Source organism: Balaenoptera acutorostrata, chromosome 12 (assembly GCF_949987535.1).
Source record: "Balaenoptera acutorostrata chromosome 12, mBalAcu1.1, whole genome shotgun sequence".
NCBI classification, from domain to species: Eukaryota; Metazoa; Chordata; class Mammalia; order Artiodactyla; family Balaenopteridae; genus Balaenoptera; species Balaenoptera acutorostrata.
The window spans coordinates 8,910,235-8,926,748 of record NC_080075.1 but is presented as its reverse complement, the minus strand read 5'-3'; the positions used below and the strand labels follow the sequence as shown (position 1 = coordinate 8,926,748).

Below are 16,514 nucleotides of genomic sequence, written 5' to 3'. Positions count from 1 at the left end.
TTAGGCAATAAACAAGCAAACAAAATAACAAATAAATAAATGGCATTTAGGTTGGAAAGAAAAGAAGAAGTCTCTGTAGACAGATGACATAATCTTGTATATAGAAAACTAAGGGATCTAATAAAAACCTATAAGAACTAACAAATGGGTTCAGCAGTGTTGCAGAATACAAGATGAATATACAAAAACCTACTATTTCCATACAGTAGGAATGAACAAACCAGAAATGAAATTAAGGAAACTATTATGATATTACAAAAAGAGTAAAATAGGAATAAATGTAACCAAAGAGTGCAAACCTCATACTCTGAAAACTAGAAAACATTATTGAAAGAAATTTTAAAAGACCTAAGTAAATGGAAATATATCCCATGTTCATGGATCAAAAGACTTAACATTTTAAGAGGGTAATATTCCTTGAATTTACCTATAGTTTCAACATATTCCCTAATGAAATTCCAGCTGGATTCTTTGAAGAAATTAATAAGTGGATCCTAAAGTTCATTTGGAAGTTCAGGGGACCCAGAAGAGCCAATGAAATCTTGAAAAAGAAGAACAAAATTGCAAGACTCACACTTCCTGATTTCAAGATTTATTACAAATCAAGGCATTGTGGCACTAGAATAAGGATAGACATATAGATCAATGGAATAGACCTGAGAATCCAGAAATAAGCCATCACATTTACAGTCAATTGATTTTTGGCTAGGATGCCAAGGCAATTCAATGGGAGAAAGAATCGTCTGTTAAATAGTACCAAGACAAATGGCTATTTAAAAGAAAAAGAATGAAATCGTACCCCTACCTCATACTAGATAAAAAATTGAACTCAAAATGGATCAAATACTTCAATGTAAGCATGAAAACTATAAAACTCTTAGAAAAAAACAAAGGCAAACATTTTTGTGACCTTTTAGTAGGCAATGGTCTTTCAGATGTGAAACCAAAAGCATCACCAGCAAAAGGAAAAATAGATAATTTGTGTTTTGAGAATTGTTCTGAAAGCAAAGATTGGAAATACTGTTATTTTCAAGCTTGACTTTTGACCAAATGACACAATTTGTACACCCTTTGAGAATATTATGATGGCTGTCGGGGGGACAGATGTAACTGACAACACAGAGCTTGGTGAGAAAATTTCTATCTGGAAAGTGTAGGTTAAAACACTCATTTTGTTCAATTTTTTTCTATCTGATTTTAAAATAAATTGTGTTTGATTCCTTGGAGAAGAAATGCTTCATTTGCACTAATTCACTGAAGTAACAACCTCAAAACATTAAATATCACTCATCAGGCATAGCTGGATCCAAAGCCTGGGATTATGCTGCCAGGGCTCCTTCCCTTGCCTCCATCCCTTGACTGTTTTTCTCTGCTTCCTGACCTCGTTTTCAGTCTGGCCCTCTCTACATAATGGGAAAGAGGCCAGTGTCTGCCAAAAGCACACATCCTTAAGGTCTGTGATCCAAAAAGAAGAGAGAGAACCTTTTCTAGGGTGCACTAATCAGGTCCCACAGAAGGTCTCTTGTCTTCTCTGGAACACCTGCCCTCGAATTAGAACAGTTCCTGTGGAAAAAGGAATGACATCCCATGATCAACCAGGCCTGGGCCATATGCCTGTCCTCATTGCACTGTAATTGATAGCACCCATCAGAGTCTCACTGGATGAGAGATGGACCTCTCCTCAAAAAGAAAAAGGGACTCAGAGCAAGCAGAAACAATAGGTTTTTACTACAGAAAGCACGAGTGAAAAATATGAAATGCTTGAAAAAGTTTGACATGATAGTAATTACTTTTATTCTGATTACTAATTACAGTAGAAGAACAAACAACTTCTTTTCAGTACTGAAGAATAATGAAGTACCTTAGCTTTTATATCCCTTCACAGTTCGTTGAAGTTAAAGAAATCATGCTATTCTGTATCTCACTTACTTTAAAGGTTCACTTAAGGTTGTGAGGATTCCATACCAGCACTGGTCATCATTACAGAATGTTGTTGAGGTGCACTGTGTGTACTTTTCTCTGGGAAATTTTATACCAACAGTTTGATTTAAACTGTATACTTGCTTTCCATCTAGGGGTCTAGACTTCAGTGACTGAGGCTAGTCATGCAGGTGCTGTATGCCTGCATGACTGACCTCCAATATAAACCCTTGACATTCAGGCTCATGTGAGCTTTCCAAGTTGGCAACACTTCACACATGTCGTTGCTGGAGGAATTAAGTGCAACTTGCGCCACGCCATTGAGAGAGTCCATGTGTGCCTGATTTCCTCAGGACTTTGTCCCATGTGCCTTTTCCCTTTGCTGGTTTTGTTCTGTATCCTTTCACTGCAATAAACTGTAACCTTGAGTATAAAAACCTCTGGGTCCTGTGGGTCCTTCTAGCAAATTATTGAATTTCAGGACAGTCTTTTGAAGATCCCCAACATAATAATACCCTATTTGCTTTTTTAAATAACAGTTTTTTTGAGATATAAATTCACATACCATAAAAATTACCCTTTTGGAGTGTACGATGCAATGGGTTTCTGTATATGCACAGAACTGTGCAGCCATCACCACTATCTAAATCCAGAATATTTTAATCATCCCCAGAAGACCCCTTTACCTATTAACAAACACTCCCCATCCTCCCCTCCTCCCAGTTCCTGGAAACTACATATTTACCTTTGTCTCTGTGGACTTGCCTATTCTGGAAATATTATATAAATGGAATCATACAATGTGTGGCCCTTTGTGACTGGCTTCTTTCATTTAGCATATTATTAAGGTTTATCCATCATAGCATGTATCAATACTTCATTCCTTTTTATTGTAAACAATATTCCACATTTTATTTATCCATTCATTCAATTGATGAACTTTGGGTTGTTTCTACTTTTTGGCTGTTATGAATAGTGCTGCTATGAACAATCCTGTAAAAGTTTTTTCATGGATATGTTTTCAATTCTCTTCATTACATACCTAGGAGTGGAATTGATGGGTCATATGGTAACTTTATGTTTAACAGTCTTGGGAATTCCCTTGCCGTTCAGTGGTTAGCGCTTTCACTGCTGTGGGCCCAGGTTTGATCCGGGAACTAAGATCCCACAAGGCATGCGGTGCGACCAAAAAAAAAAAAAAAAAAAAAACCTCAAAAATTGTTAAAGTGGGTGCTCCATTTTACAATACTACCAGCAATGTACGAGTGTTCCAATTTACCACATATTTGCCAACACTTGTTATTATCTGACTTTTTAAGTCTTGGTCATCTTAGAGGCTGTGAAAGTGGTACCTCATTGTGGTTTTGATTTGCATTTCCCTGATGACTAATGAGGCTGAGCATCTTTTCATGTACTTATTGACCATTCATATATCTTCTCAGGAGAAATGTCTGTTTGGATCCTTTGCCCATTTTCAGTTGGGTTATTTGTCTTTTAATTGCTGAGTTGTAAATGTCCTTTATGTATTGTGGATAAAAGTTCCTTAAATATATATGATTTTGAAATGTTTTCTCCCATTCTGTGGGTTGTCTTCACTTTCTTGATGTTACCCTTTGAAGCACAAAAGGTTTTGATTTTGGTAAAGTCCAAATTATCTATTTTTGGTTGTTGTTGCTTGTACTTGTGGTGTCACATCTAAGGAATCACTCCCTAGTCCAAGTCCAAAGAGACTTATTCTTATGTTTTCTTCTGATAATTTTACAGTATTAGCTTTTACTTTTAAGTCTGTGATCCACTTTGAGTTAATTTTTGAATACAGTGTGAAGTGAGAATCCAATGTCATTTTTTGCCTGTACATACCCAGTTGTCCCAGGACCATTTGTTTAACAGGTTATTCTTTCCCCAGCTAAATTGTTTTGGCATCAATAAAATCAATAAATCACAAATATAAGGGTTTATTTCTGGACTCCCAATTCATGTCTATCCTTATGCCAGTACCATGGTATCTTGACTATGTAGCTTTTTAGTAAGTTTTGAAATTAGTCAGGATAAGTCCTCCAACTTTGTTTTCCTTTTTCAAGATTGTTTTGACTATCTGAGTTTTTTCCATTTCCATATACATTTTTAGATCAGCTTGTCAATTTCTGCAAATAAGCTAGCTGGGATTTTGATAGGGATTATGTTGAATTGAAGATCATTTGGGTGGAATATTGCCATCTTATAAATATTAAGTCTTCTGATCCATGAACGTGGGGTATATTTCTATTTATTTAGGTTTTCTTTCATTTCTTTGAACAATGTTTTGGATTTTCAGTACACAAGTCTTGAACTTTGTTGAATATATTCCTAAGTATTTTATTATTTTGGTGCTATTATAAATGGAGTTTATAATAAGTGGAGTTTTATTAATTTCATGTTTGGATTGTTCATTGCTAGTTTATAAAAATATTGATCTTATATCCTGCATCCTTGCTGAACTGGTTTATTCTAATTTTTTTTTTTTTAAATTGATTCCTTAGGCTTTTTTATATACAGGATGACACTATCTGCAAATAGAGTTTTACCTCTTCCTCTTCAGTCTGGATGTCTTTTTTTTTTTTTTTTTTTTTTTTAATTTTTTTTTTATAGCTACTTTTATTATTTATTTATTTATTTATTTATTTTGGCTGTGTTGGGTCTTCGGTTCGTGCGAGGGCCTTCTCCGGTCACGGCAAGTGGGGGCCACTCTTCATCGCGGTGCGGGGACCGCTCCTCATCGCGGCGCGCGGGCCTCTCACCATCACGGCCCCTCCCGCCGCGGGGCACAGGCTCCAGACGCGCAGGCTCAGCAGTTGTGGCTCACGGGCCCAGCCGCTCCGCGGCATGTGGGATCCCCCCAGACCAGGGCCCGAACCCGCGTCCCCCGCATCAGCAGGCAGACTCTCAACCACTGCGCCACCAGGGAAGCCCTGGATGTCTTTTTTTTTTTCTCCTTTTCTACTTGCCCTAAGTAGAACCTCCAATACAATGTTGCATGTAAGTGGAAAGAGGGGACACCTCTGTCTTATTCCTGATCTTAGAAGTAAAACATCCTATCTTTCATCAAATACAATGTTAGCTCTGGGTTTTCAAAAATATTCTTTGTCAGTTTGAGGAAGTTCTCTTTTATTCCTAGTTCGTTGAGTTTTGGGTGTTGAATTTTGTCAAATCATGTGTTTTTTGTCACTTATTAATATGATGTATTCCCTTAATTGGTTTTCAGATGTTAAACTAAATTTATACTCCTGGGATAAATCTCTCTTGGTCATGGTGTATAACATTTTCCATATGTTACTAGATTCAGTATGCTAGTATTTTGGGGGGAGGATTTTTGTGTATATTCATAAGGAATATAGATTTGGAGTTTTCCTTTATTCTAATGTCTGTGTCTGTTTATGGTATTTGAGTAATACAGGCCTCATAGAAAGAGTTTGGAAGTGTTTCCTCCTCTTCTAATTTCTGTAAGAGTTTGTAAAGAATTTTTAAAATATTTGTTAAAATTCATTAGTGAAGACATCTGGGCCTGAGGATTTTTTTAATGGAATGCTTTAAAGTTATTAATTAAAAATTTTTTTCTTATTATAGGTCTATACAGATTTTCTACTTCTTTTGAGTTTGTCTCATTTGCTTCTTTCTAAGAATTTCTCAATTTCATCTAGGTTTTGTAGCTTGTTAAGATAAAATTGTTCAGAGTTTTCCTTTATAATCCTTGTTATTGATGCATGGTCAGTAGTGATGTCTCCTCTCTCACTCCTAATTCTAGTAATTTGAATCTTCTCTCTCCTTTTTTTCTTGGCCAATCTAGTTAAAGGTTTGTCAAAATTGTTCGTATTTTCAAAGAACTGACTTTTGGTTTTATTGATCTTTCTATTTTTTCTATTCTGTATTTCATTTGTTTCAATTCTAATCATTATTATTTTCTTTCTTCTACTTTTTATGCGGGGGAGGATTGTTATTTTTCTAGTTTCTTAAGGAGAAAGGTTAGGTTACTAATTTTAGGTCTTTTTTTTTTTTTTTTTAATATAGGTGTTTCCAGCCATAAATTTTCCTCTTAGCACTGCTTTAGCTGCATTCCGAAAGTTTTGATATGTTGAGTTTTCACTGTAATTTTTCTGAAAATGTTTTCTCACTTCCCTTTTGAGTTCTTTTTGACCCCCTGGTTATTGAGGGCTGTGTTGTTTAATTTCTACCTACTTGTGATTTCCTTTTGTTGTTGATTTCTATTTTAATAACACTGGGGTCAGAGAACATACTTTATATGATTTCAATCCTATTTAATTTACTGAGACTTTTTAATGGCCTACCAGTCTATCCTGGAAAACGTTTCATAAATAACTGAGCAGTATGTATGTATGTTCTGATATTGTTGGGTGGAGTATTCTATAGGTATCTGTTAAGTCTAGTTGGTTTACAGTGTTGTTCAAGTCTTCTATTTCCTTGATCTTCTGCCTCATTGTTTTATGCATTATTTAAAGTAGAGTATTGGCATCTTTAACTATTACTATTACATTGTTCACCTCTTACTTAAATTCTGTCCGTGTTGTCTCCTGTAATTTGGGTCTCTTTTTTGGATGCATTGTCTTTATTATATCTTCCTGATGAACTGACCCTCTTAGAAAATGTCCCTCTTTGTCTGTAGTAATAGTTTTTTTGTTTCAAAGTTTGTTTTGTCTGATATTAGTATAACCACAGTAGCCCTCTGTTGTTTACTGTTTCTATGGTATACTTTTGTCCATCATTTTACCATTGACCTATTTGTACCTTTAAATTTTAAGTTTGTTTCTGTAGACAGCACATAGTTTGGTCATGTTCTTTTTTAAAAAAAATCCATCTGCCAATCTCTGCCTTTTAATTGGAGCATTTAATTTATTTATATTTAATATAACTTGTGATAAGGTAGGACTTATATCTGCCATTTTGCTCTTTGTTTTCCACATATTTTATATCCTTTTTGTTCCTCTCTTCCTCTATTACTGCTTCTTTTCTGGTAAATATGTATGTTTTAGTATACTACTGATATTTTAATTCCCTTCTTTCTTTTAATGTTTCTATTTATATCTATATCTGTGTATATCTGCAGTTAGTGTTTGTCCTGGGAATTAAATTATCATCTTAATTAACTTAAATCAATCTAGTTTGTATTAATACCAACTTAATTTCAGTGGTATATACAAACTTCACCCCAATTAAGCTGTTTTCTCCCACTCCTTTGTGCTATTATTATTATACACATTGTATCCTTTTTATATTATGAGCCCATCAACACAGATTTATATTGATTGTTTTATGCAGATGTCTTTTAAATCAGAGAGAAGAAAAGCATTTCAAACTGATTTTTACCTTTGTATTTACCTTTAGTTTTTATTTATTTGTGTGAATTTGAGTTATTCTTTAGTGTCCTTTCATTTGAGCCTGAAGGATTGCCTTTATTATTTCTTATAGGATGGGTCTGCTAGCAGTGAATTCTCTCAGTTTTTGTTTATTTGAGAATATCTTATTTCTCCTTCATTTTTGAAAGAGAGTTTTGCTGAATATAGAACTCTAGGTTTACAGCCTTTTCCTTTCAGCACTTTTATTATGTTATTTTACTTCCTTCTGACCTCCATGATTTCTTTTTTTTTAATAAATTTATCTATTTATTTATTTTTGGCTGCATTGGGTCTTCATTGCTGTGTTCAGGCTTTCTCTAGTTGCGGTGAGTGGGGGCTGCTCTTCGTTGTGGGGCACAGGCTTCTCATTGCAGTGCGCAGGCTTCTCATTGCAGTGGCTTCTCTTGTTGCAGAGCACGGGCTGTAGGCACACAGGCTTCAGTAGTTGTAGCTTGCAGGCTCCAGAGCTTGGGCTCAGTAGTTGTGGTACATGGGCTTAGTTGCTCTGCAGCATGTGGGATCTTCCTGGACCTGGGCTCGAACCTGTGTCCCGTGCATTGGCAGGCAGATTCTTAACCACAGTGCCACCAAGGAAGTCCCTTTCCATAATTTCTGATGAGAAAACAGCTGTTAATTTTGTTGAGGATCCCTTGTACTTGATGAGTTGCTTCTCTCTTGTTGCTTTCAAGATTCCTTCCATCTCTGGCCTTTTTTTTTTTTTTATCTTTGGCTTTTGATAGTTTGATAATGCTGTGTCTAGGGTGAATCTACTTGAGTTTATGCTAGTTGGAGTTTATTGAACTTCTTGGATGTGTAAATTAGTGTTTTTCATCATACTGGGGAATTTTTAGCCATTATTTCTTCAAATATTCTTTCTGTACCTTTCTCTCTCCTCCCATCTGGGACTTCCATCATGTGTATGGTGATATAGTAGATGGTGTCCCACAGATCTCTGAGGCTCTGTTCATGTTTCTTTATTCTTTTTTCTTTATGTTCCTCAGACTAGGCTATATCAATTGACCTATTTTCAAATGTAATTCTTTCTTCTGCCAGCCCAATCCTGCTGTTTTACCCCTCTAACAGATTTTTCATTTCAGTTATTATACCTTTTAAATATAGGATTTATGTTTGGTTCTTTTTTTATAATTCCTATCTCTTTTTGATATTCCCTTTTTGTTGCTCTCATACTTTCCTTTAGCTTTTGATATGTGGTTTCCTTTGGTCCTTTGAACATGTTTATGATAACTGATTTAAAGTCTTTGTCTAGTAAGTCTAACATTTGTGTTTTCTCACAGACATTCTATTGACTACCTTTTAGCCTCTGTCCTTTACTGTTTCTTTATGTTGAAACTTTTTGTTTGAAAGTGGACATTTTAAATTACATAATGTGGCAATTCTGGAAATCAAATTTCCCTTTACCCCAGGGAAAGGGAAGAGGGCCTTTTGTTTGTTTAGTGGCTCTCTTGGGATAATTCTATAAAGCCTGTATTCTGTGTCATTTGTAGTCACTGAAGTCCTTGCTTGGTTAGCTTAATTCCTATCTTTTTATTGATATTCTTTGTGTAAATTGGCTAATTATTATACAAAGATAGTCTCAAATGCTGGGACCAATATGTCTTCTTTTTTTTAAAAAAAATTTATTTATTTATTTTTGGCTGTGTTGGGTCTTTGTTGCTGCGCATGGGCTTTCTCTAGTTACGGTGAGCAGGGGCTACTCTTCGTTGCAGTGCGTGGACTTCTCATTGTGGTGGCTTCTCTTGTTGTGGAGCACCGGCTCTAGGCACACAGGCTCAGTAGTTGTGGCACACGGGCTTAGTTGCTCTGTGGCATGTGGGATCTTCCCAGACCAGGGCTTGAACCCGTGTCCCCTACATTAGCAGGCAGATTCTTAACCACTGTGCCACCAGGGAAGCCCTCAATATGTCTTTATGAAGGGGCTCTGTGTGTATGTTGAGGCATGTCTTCAGTGTTCGGGCAGGCAATTTACAACTCTGCCTGAGCCTTCATTTCTTGCTTGCTCAAAGCCTCAAGGCCAGCCAGAAGTGAGAAATTATGGCCTTCTTAAGTCTTTCCTGGACATGTGCATAGTTGTACACACATGTGTCCTTTTGGATTCCAAGAAATATGTCAGGTCTTTCCAGAGTTCCCCCATTCTTTCCTTTTAAGTTAATCGGTGAGTCTCTTGCTAGCTCCACCTGGTATCAGCACCTTAGGCAGTTGCCCTGTTAAATAATTGCTGCTGATTGCTTTCACCAAATGCTCTGTGGATAGGGCCAACTGCACCAAATAAGCACTGAGTCAGGTCAATTAAAGACAAGCCCTGAGAATGGAGCTTCTCCATTAAGCTGCCAGGCCAGTCACATAGTGAAAACTCCCTGGCAATAGGGCATTAGGAGGCACTCCAAATGCTTTTTTGCGCCTCCTTTTTTGCGAGGCCACTGGTTTTCACAGCTACTATGGCAGCAGGGCTGTTAGTTTTCCAGGCTACATATATTCTCCAGTGAAAACCCATGTAAATATATTATGTTTAATGGCCCCCAAAGAAATTCTCATGTAGGTTCGTTCTAGTCCACAAAACAGCACTGCTTAGCTCTGAATTATCATATATAGATGATCTAAGTCAGCTTACTTATTGTACATAAACAATCTAGGTCTACATGGTTATCAGAATCCCTGGAGGGCTTGTTAAAACACAGCTTGCTTGGCCCCGCTTTCAGAGTTTCTGATTCAGCAGGTCTGGCATGGAGCCTGGGAACTTGCATTTCTAGCAAGTTCTGAGAGGATATTAATGCTGTTGTTTGGGTACCACATGCTGAGAGTTTCTGAAGGATGGGGATATTTTCCCACAAGCACACTTCTAGGATACTTTCTTCTATCATGTTGTGATGCTTAGGGAATGCATAGTACCATATTTACCAACAAACTTGGCTCCTTTTTCTCTTGATAATGTCCATTCTACAGTGAAATTGGGGCCCCGTTCCCTGCTGCACTGAAATTGTAATTGATCTTTATAAGATTAACCTGAGTTACACAACAGTCAAGTGACAAATGTTATTGGAAGCCTGATTCTCATTCAGTGTTTGTTACTATGCTAAATGAATGAATTGTTGAACTTTGATGTCTATTTTTAAATGTTTGTGAATTTAAATTTGTTACTTTTTTTTAAAGCCAGTGATTTAAAAAACTCTCTTGGCTTGATTAAAGTTATCATGGCCATAAAATGTATTGTCTGAACACTTTTGAGAATGAAAGGGGACCTGTTAATAATTTTGCTGGGTAAAAGATGTAAACTGGGGTTGTCCCAGCTAAACCAGGTATATTGGTCACCCTAATTTTAGAAAATAAGGTATAAAATTATTTTTGCATTTCCACAAGTTTGTTTGATATTTTGGATTTAATTTTACACTAGGGTTAAAGTTCTGTCAATATTTCTTTCTATTTATCTGAAGAAATAATAGAAAGCTTTTTGTTAGTAAATTACTTTTCAAAAGAGAAATTAAAAAGTCAGAAAATAAATTAAACTTTAAAAAGTTTCGTATTTACTTATTTTTATTCCAGACTGTTGTCTGCGTTTGGTTTTTGGTGACATGCGGAAGCTCAGCTCTAATTCTAAATATTAGAGAATTTTTGTTTAATTTTCATTTCTTACAGGTTAATCTTTTCTTTTTTAAAGTAATTTATAAATGTTTGTTTTTATACCTGAGGGATATGAGCTCCAACTGAGAAGTGTTCTGGTTTATTGAATTAAATTATTTTCATTCAAGAATTTTTTTTCTGACAAAATTTAAAGATGAAGATTAATGTTTATATTCAGTCCAGTATTACCCTTGCTCAAGCAGAAATATTAAGGTTTAAAGTCATATTAAAGTGGAATTTTTCTTCCAAAACTTCTGACTCTTCTATTTCACATCCCCCCGCCCCCCCCATAGAAAAATAGAACTTTGGGAGGTGTAAGGGGCTGATATTTGGTGAGAGTCTATAAATGTATATTTATACAATATGCCAGGACAATCTGGAAGGATGTTAGCAGTCTCTGTCTTCTTGCTTATCTGTTTCTTCAAAGTATGATTTTAATTTTTGCTTGTTTCTGGGCTGAATGTTCAGTTTCCTAAACTTCGCCAAGGGACTGCGTAGTCCGCACCCGGGGAGCGCGCTCACCGGAGGGCAAACGGCCGGAGCGGTTCCCGGGTCGCGACTCTTCAGGAGTCTTCTTCCTCAGGGATGCGTCAGGGCCTCCAAGCCTCAGTATTTGTGAGGGCGAAAATGCCATCGTCCAATTAAAGTGCAGAAGTTCAAGACCTCCTTGCAGGCGATTCGATCACAGCTGAGAGCGGGTCTTGCAGGAAGCCGAGAGAAATCAGCGTCAGCAGCCGCGGAGGAGGACCGGCCGGGTGGGGGCGGCCCAGACCGAGGCTCGTGGAGCGCGCGTGCGCGGCGAGGGGGCGGGGCCGGGGCGGGGCAGGCGTGGCCTCCTGAGCGGCGGCGGCGGCGGCGGCGGCGGCGGCGGCGGCGGGTTTGGCGCTGCAGTGCTGGCGGCAGGTTCGCGGCTTGGGTGGGCGCCGCGGACCCGGACAAGAGGACAAGCACCTGGAACCCGGCCGCAGCCCACGACTTTGCGACCCAGCGGCGGCGTTGCTGCTGCGGGACTCGGGCGCGCGGCCCGGCGGGACCGAGGACGGCGGGGCGGCAGGGCGCGGGCGCCGCGGGCCGGGACGCGCCAGGTAGGTGGGCCGGGCCGGGCCGGGCCGGGGGCGACGCGGCGGCCGCGAGCCGCCGGGGACCGGGATGCTCCCAGGGGGGAGCGGGGAGCGGCGGGGCGCGGCGCGCATCCCGACACCCGGCGCGCCGGACGCGGAAGGCGCCGGCGGTTGTCATGGAAATCGTACAGCCTAGCGGTTTCCTGGCGGTGGCGTCTTTGGAGAATGATCAGACCCCGACGACCACTAGCAGGATGACGCCCCGGGCCGCCTCGGGCTGAGGGCAGCGGGCGGCGGGAAGCCGGGATGCGGGACGTGGCGCCCCCGAGGCCAGGTCGCGGCGCCTGCTTGGTGCGTCTCCAGGGCTGGATCTAGTGACTCCAGACGCTGAGGCCTCGGGGTGTTCCGGGTGTAAACAGAACCGGGTAAAAATAAACATACATCTCGGTGTAGGTCCCCATCCTCCCAAACTCTTCCTTTTTCTGCCGGCCCACCGTCCCCGACAACAGTTCTGGCATCTTTGCTTTTGATATTTTCTTTTTTTATGGCTTTGCTAGTCAATGAATTGAGGCCTGGGAAATCTGCAGGGGTTTGTGACCGTCTCCTGAAAAGCCAGTCATGAATGTGTAGGCCACAGGAGATTGAAACACTCAAAACGTCAACGGTTAATTTACGTCTTTGTGGGCAAAGGGAGCGGTGATGGGCTCGGCTCTCCCTCCCCTTGTTGCCTGCCCTCTGACATTACATAATCATGTATTCCTCCTGCCCCGACTTCATCCCTAATGACAGATCATGAAAAAATATTCCTCTGGATAAGAAAAAAGTATAGGCGGTTGTAAAGCCCATCTTCTTGTCTTTTTGCTTTGCCACTGAATGGGTTTTGTGTTGAGAGGCTGCTGAAGAGTCGAATTTGATTTGCCACCTGCCCCTTAAAGGGGCATCTAAACCGAGGGAGTAGGAGGTGCGGTGGCAGTTTGAATGTTGCAGTGAAATTCTGCCTGATTCATCTCTGTTCACAGTGGATGGGGCGGACTGTGGGCCGTGGGGTTGGAGACGGAACAGGCTGACTTGGATGCGAATCTCGAATCTGCCAGTTGCTAACTCTGGTTCTCAATTTTCTCATCTCTGGAAGGTGAGAACAGAACCTACTTTGCTGAGTTTGTTTTGGAATCTAGATGCTGTTGGCATTGGTAAGTGCACATAGACTAGCTATCGATTGTCCTAGAATTAAGCCTAATTTTTCTTTGATTGAAAACAGGCTTTCTTTAACAGGCATTTTTGTCTTTGGATTTAGGCTAGGGCCTTTGTTTGGGGGGGTTCTTTGCTGAAATGTTTACTTCTGGAAGAATCAGTTCACTGGTTTCTTTGAAGAAAGTTGAGATGATGGTGCTTGTGTGGGAAGGTCAGTGTGGTTGTTGTGTTGGAGGGCTGGTGTCAGGAGACCGCGATGCTGTCCGGGGGCGGGGTGGGGGGGGCGGTGTTGCGTGCAAACGGAGCCCACAAGGCCTGGTTCCCTGTGGTGTCTTGCAAACAAGCCTCTGTAACAACAAGCCAGAGTTACATTTACAGGGAGGGTTTGCCCTGAAGACAGGGTTTAAAGGAATAAATGCTGGAAGAATACAAAGAGAAAGGAGGGCTGTATTTCTACTGAGCTCAGTGGTAGAATTAGTTGTACTAGTTCCACTAGCTACTTTACTTATCCAACTATTTTTCATTAGGCTTATGGTGTCTCAGAGTGTTTATCTGCTCAGGTGCAAGTCCTGCCTCCCAGCTAGACGCAAAGTCAAGGGTAGACATTATAACTCATTGTTTTTGGAAACTGGATATTTTGTTGTATTGCTGTTAGACTTAATGCCATTAGTAAGTAAAAAAAAATTAAGGGAAGGATGAAATCAAATAATATACATAAGAGATTGTAAGCTGTAAAGCTCTAGACAGGTTGTGTATGATAGAACTATTGACTGTTCAAGCCCCGTTAGCCAGCTGCCTGCCTGGGAGCAATCTCCTCAGCCAGCAAATCTGCAAGTGCACCAAAGGAATGGAACCGAAAGGGTGTGGGACAGACTGATCCCAACCCCCATCCCATGGCTTAACATTTCAAGAATCCAGGGCTTCCCTGGTGGCGCAGTGGTTGAGAATCTGCCTGCTAATGCAGGGGACACGGGTTCGAGCCCTGGTCTGGGAGGATCCCACATGCCACGGAGCAGCTGGGCCCGTGAGCCACAATTGCTGAGCCTGCGCGTCTGGAGCCTGTGCCCCGCGACGGGAGGGGCCGCGAGAGAGAAAGCCCCGCGCACCGCGATGAAGAGTGGCCCCCGCTTGCCGCAACTGGAGAAAGCCCTCGCACAAACCGAAGACCCAACACAGCCAAAAAAATAAATAAATAAATAAATAAATAAGAAAATCCTTTAAAAAAAAAAAAAAAAAAAAAAAAAAAGAGCAGAATACTGCCTTACCTTTAAAAAAAAAAAAAAAAAAAAAAAAAAAACATTTCAAGAATCCAGTAGACACAGTAGAGGGGGAGACTTTGGACCAAGACTGTTTTATCCTGGTTTCTTATGAAAAACTTCTTTAGAGATTATGTATTCCAAGAAGGGCCCTGTAGCATCATCAGCTACGCACAGTGTCAGGATGCTGTGGCTTTCACTGAGGGAAAAATAGCACAGATTTGCAGTGAAGAAGCCTTGATTATGTTGTTGCTGCTTCTGTGGAACTTGGTTAATGAGCTAGTCTTGAGAGAGCCTTCAAAACAGCTTTTTCCAGTGTCCTGGAACAGAAGCTCTGTGAGGACAGCATATTCTAGGGAGACCAGTATTAACACCAGGGTAGGCCTGCTTCATTTTGTCTCTCTGTGCTTTTAAGGAAAATACCATTGTGAACTTAATCCCCAGGAATTTACCTGTATTTTTCTATGCATATGCATACCTTGCTCTGTTAAAAAATTTTTTTTAAATATATTATTTCAGATTCACTGAAAAGTTGAAAGAATAATCCAAAGAGTTCCAAGATATCCTTTACCCAGATTCTCCAAATGTTGACATTTGGTTTATCCTCTCTCATATTGTGTGTGTGTGTGTGTGTGTGTGTGTTGTGTGATTACTTTTCTCTGAAATGTTTAATGTTAAGTTGCAGACTTGATACGCTTTTACTGCTAAATACTTTATTGTGTATTTCATAAAAACAAGGACATTCTCTTACAAAACAACAGCATGATTATTAAAAATCAGGAAATTCAATGTTGATGCAACACTATTATTTAATCTACAGGTCTTTTTCAGATCTTGCCAGTAGGCCACTTTAGAGCAAAAGGAAATCCAAGATTCTGTGGTGCCTTAAACCGTCCTGTCTCTTTAGTCTCCTTTAATCCGGAACAGTTCCTGAATCTGTCTTTGTATTTCATGGCTTTGACATTGACATTTTTGAAGACAACTGCCTGTGTTTTGGATAATGTCCCTCCGCTTGGGTTTGCCCGTGGTTTCCTCCTGCTTAGATTCATATTATGCACTTTTGGCAGGTGTGGCACGGGGCGGTGCTGCAGCCGTCTTAGCGTGTCTCACAGTGGGAGGCATATGCTGTTGATCAGTCCCATTCACTGGTCCTGTCATCACTTCATTAAGATCCTGTCTGTCAGATTCCCTCACAGAAAGTTACCATTTTTCCCTTTGTCATTAATATGTATCTCATAGGAAGATCACTTGAGACTGTGTAAATATACTGTTACTCCTCATACTTTCACCCACTAGTTTAAGAATCCATTGATGATTCTTACCCAGATCAGTTATGATAGTTGACAGATGGTGATTTTCTAATTCCATGTTTCTTTCTATGCTTATCAGTTGGAATTGTACTAAAAGGAGGAACTTTACTTTCTCCCTCATTTACTCTTTGGTTTATGTCTCTACACTCATGAATGAATTCCTGCTTTATGCAACAGCTTATAGTTTGTTATGCTCATTATCCATTTTTCTGCTTAAATTGTCCCAGACTTGGCCTGCAGGAGCCTCTTCCAGCTGGCCCTCCTGTCCTTTTGATGTGTTCTCATCATTCTCTGAGGACTTCTTTACTTTCTGGCACAAAACCTCCAAGACTCAGCTTGTACTTTCCAGCCCTGGAATCAGCCATTTCTCCAGAGAGTCCAAGTTCATTGTAGTGGAGAATGATCTGGGTGCTAGGTGTGCTCCTTGCTGCTTCTAGGCCTTTTCAGTGGACAAGCGTTCTCGTTGTAAACATAAGTGGAGACACGTCATACAAAATTTTCTCTGATTTACTTTTTTAACTTTAATGCTATGTCCTGGGGATCTATATGCACTGACATGAAAAGTTTGGTCTGTATTCCAGAGTGTGGGTGTACTGTTATTTACTTAACTGTCCTTTATTAATGGACTTTTAGGTCGTTTCCAATATTCTACTCTAAAAATAGTGGGGAATCTGGGAACCACATCCCTGTCAACACAAATATTTCAGTCTCCTAGATCCCTAGAAGTAGAATTTCTGGGTTAAAGAGTAATAG

At 39.9% G+C, this 16,514-nt stretch overlaps 1 protein-coding gene across 10 annotated transcripts in view; it reads left to right on the top strand.

Annotated features, from left to right (window-relative positions):
* Positions 1-11,795: 11,795 nt before the first annotated feature.
* The window catches only part of INPP4A (inositol polyphosphate-4-phosphatase type I A), a 126,703-nt gene continuing 121,984 nt past the window's right edge, over positions 11,796-16,514 (top strand). For all 10 annotated transcript variants that reach the window (XM_057558124.1, XM_057558123.1, XM_057558119.1 and 7 more), the window contains exon 1: positions 11,796-12,028. The gene's annotated coding sequence lies outside the window, so the exon portion shown is untranslated. The remainder of the gene's footprint in view (positions 12,029-16,514) is intronic.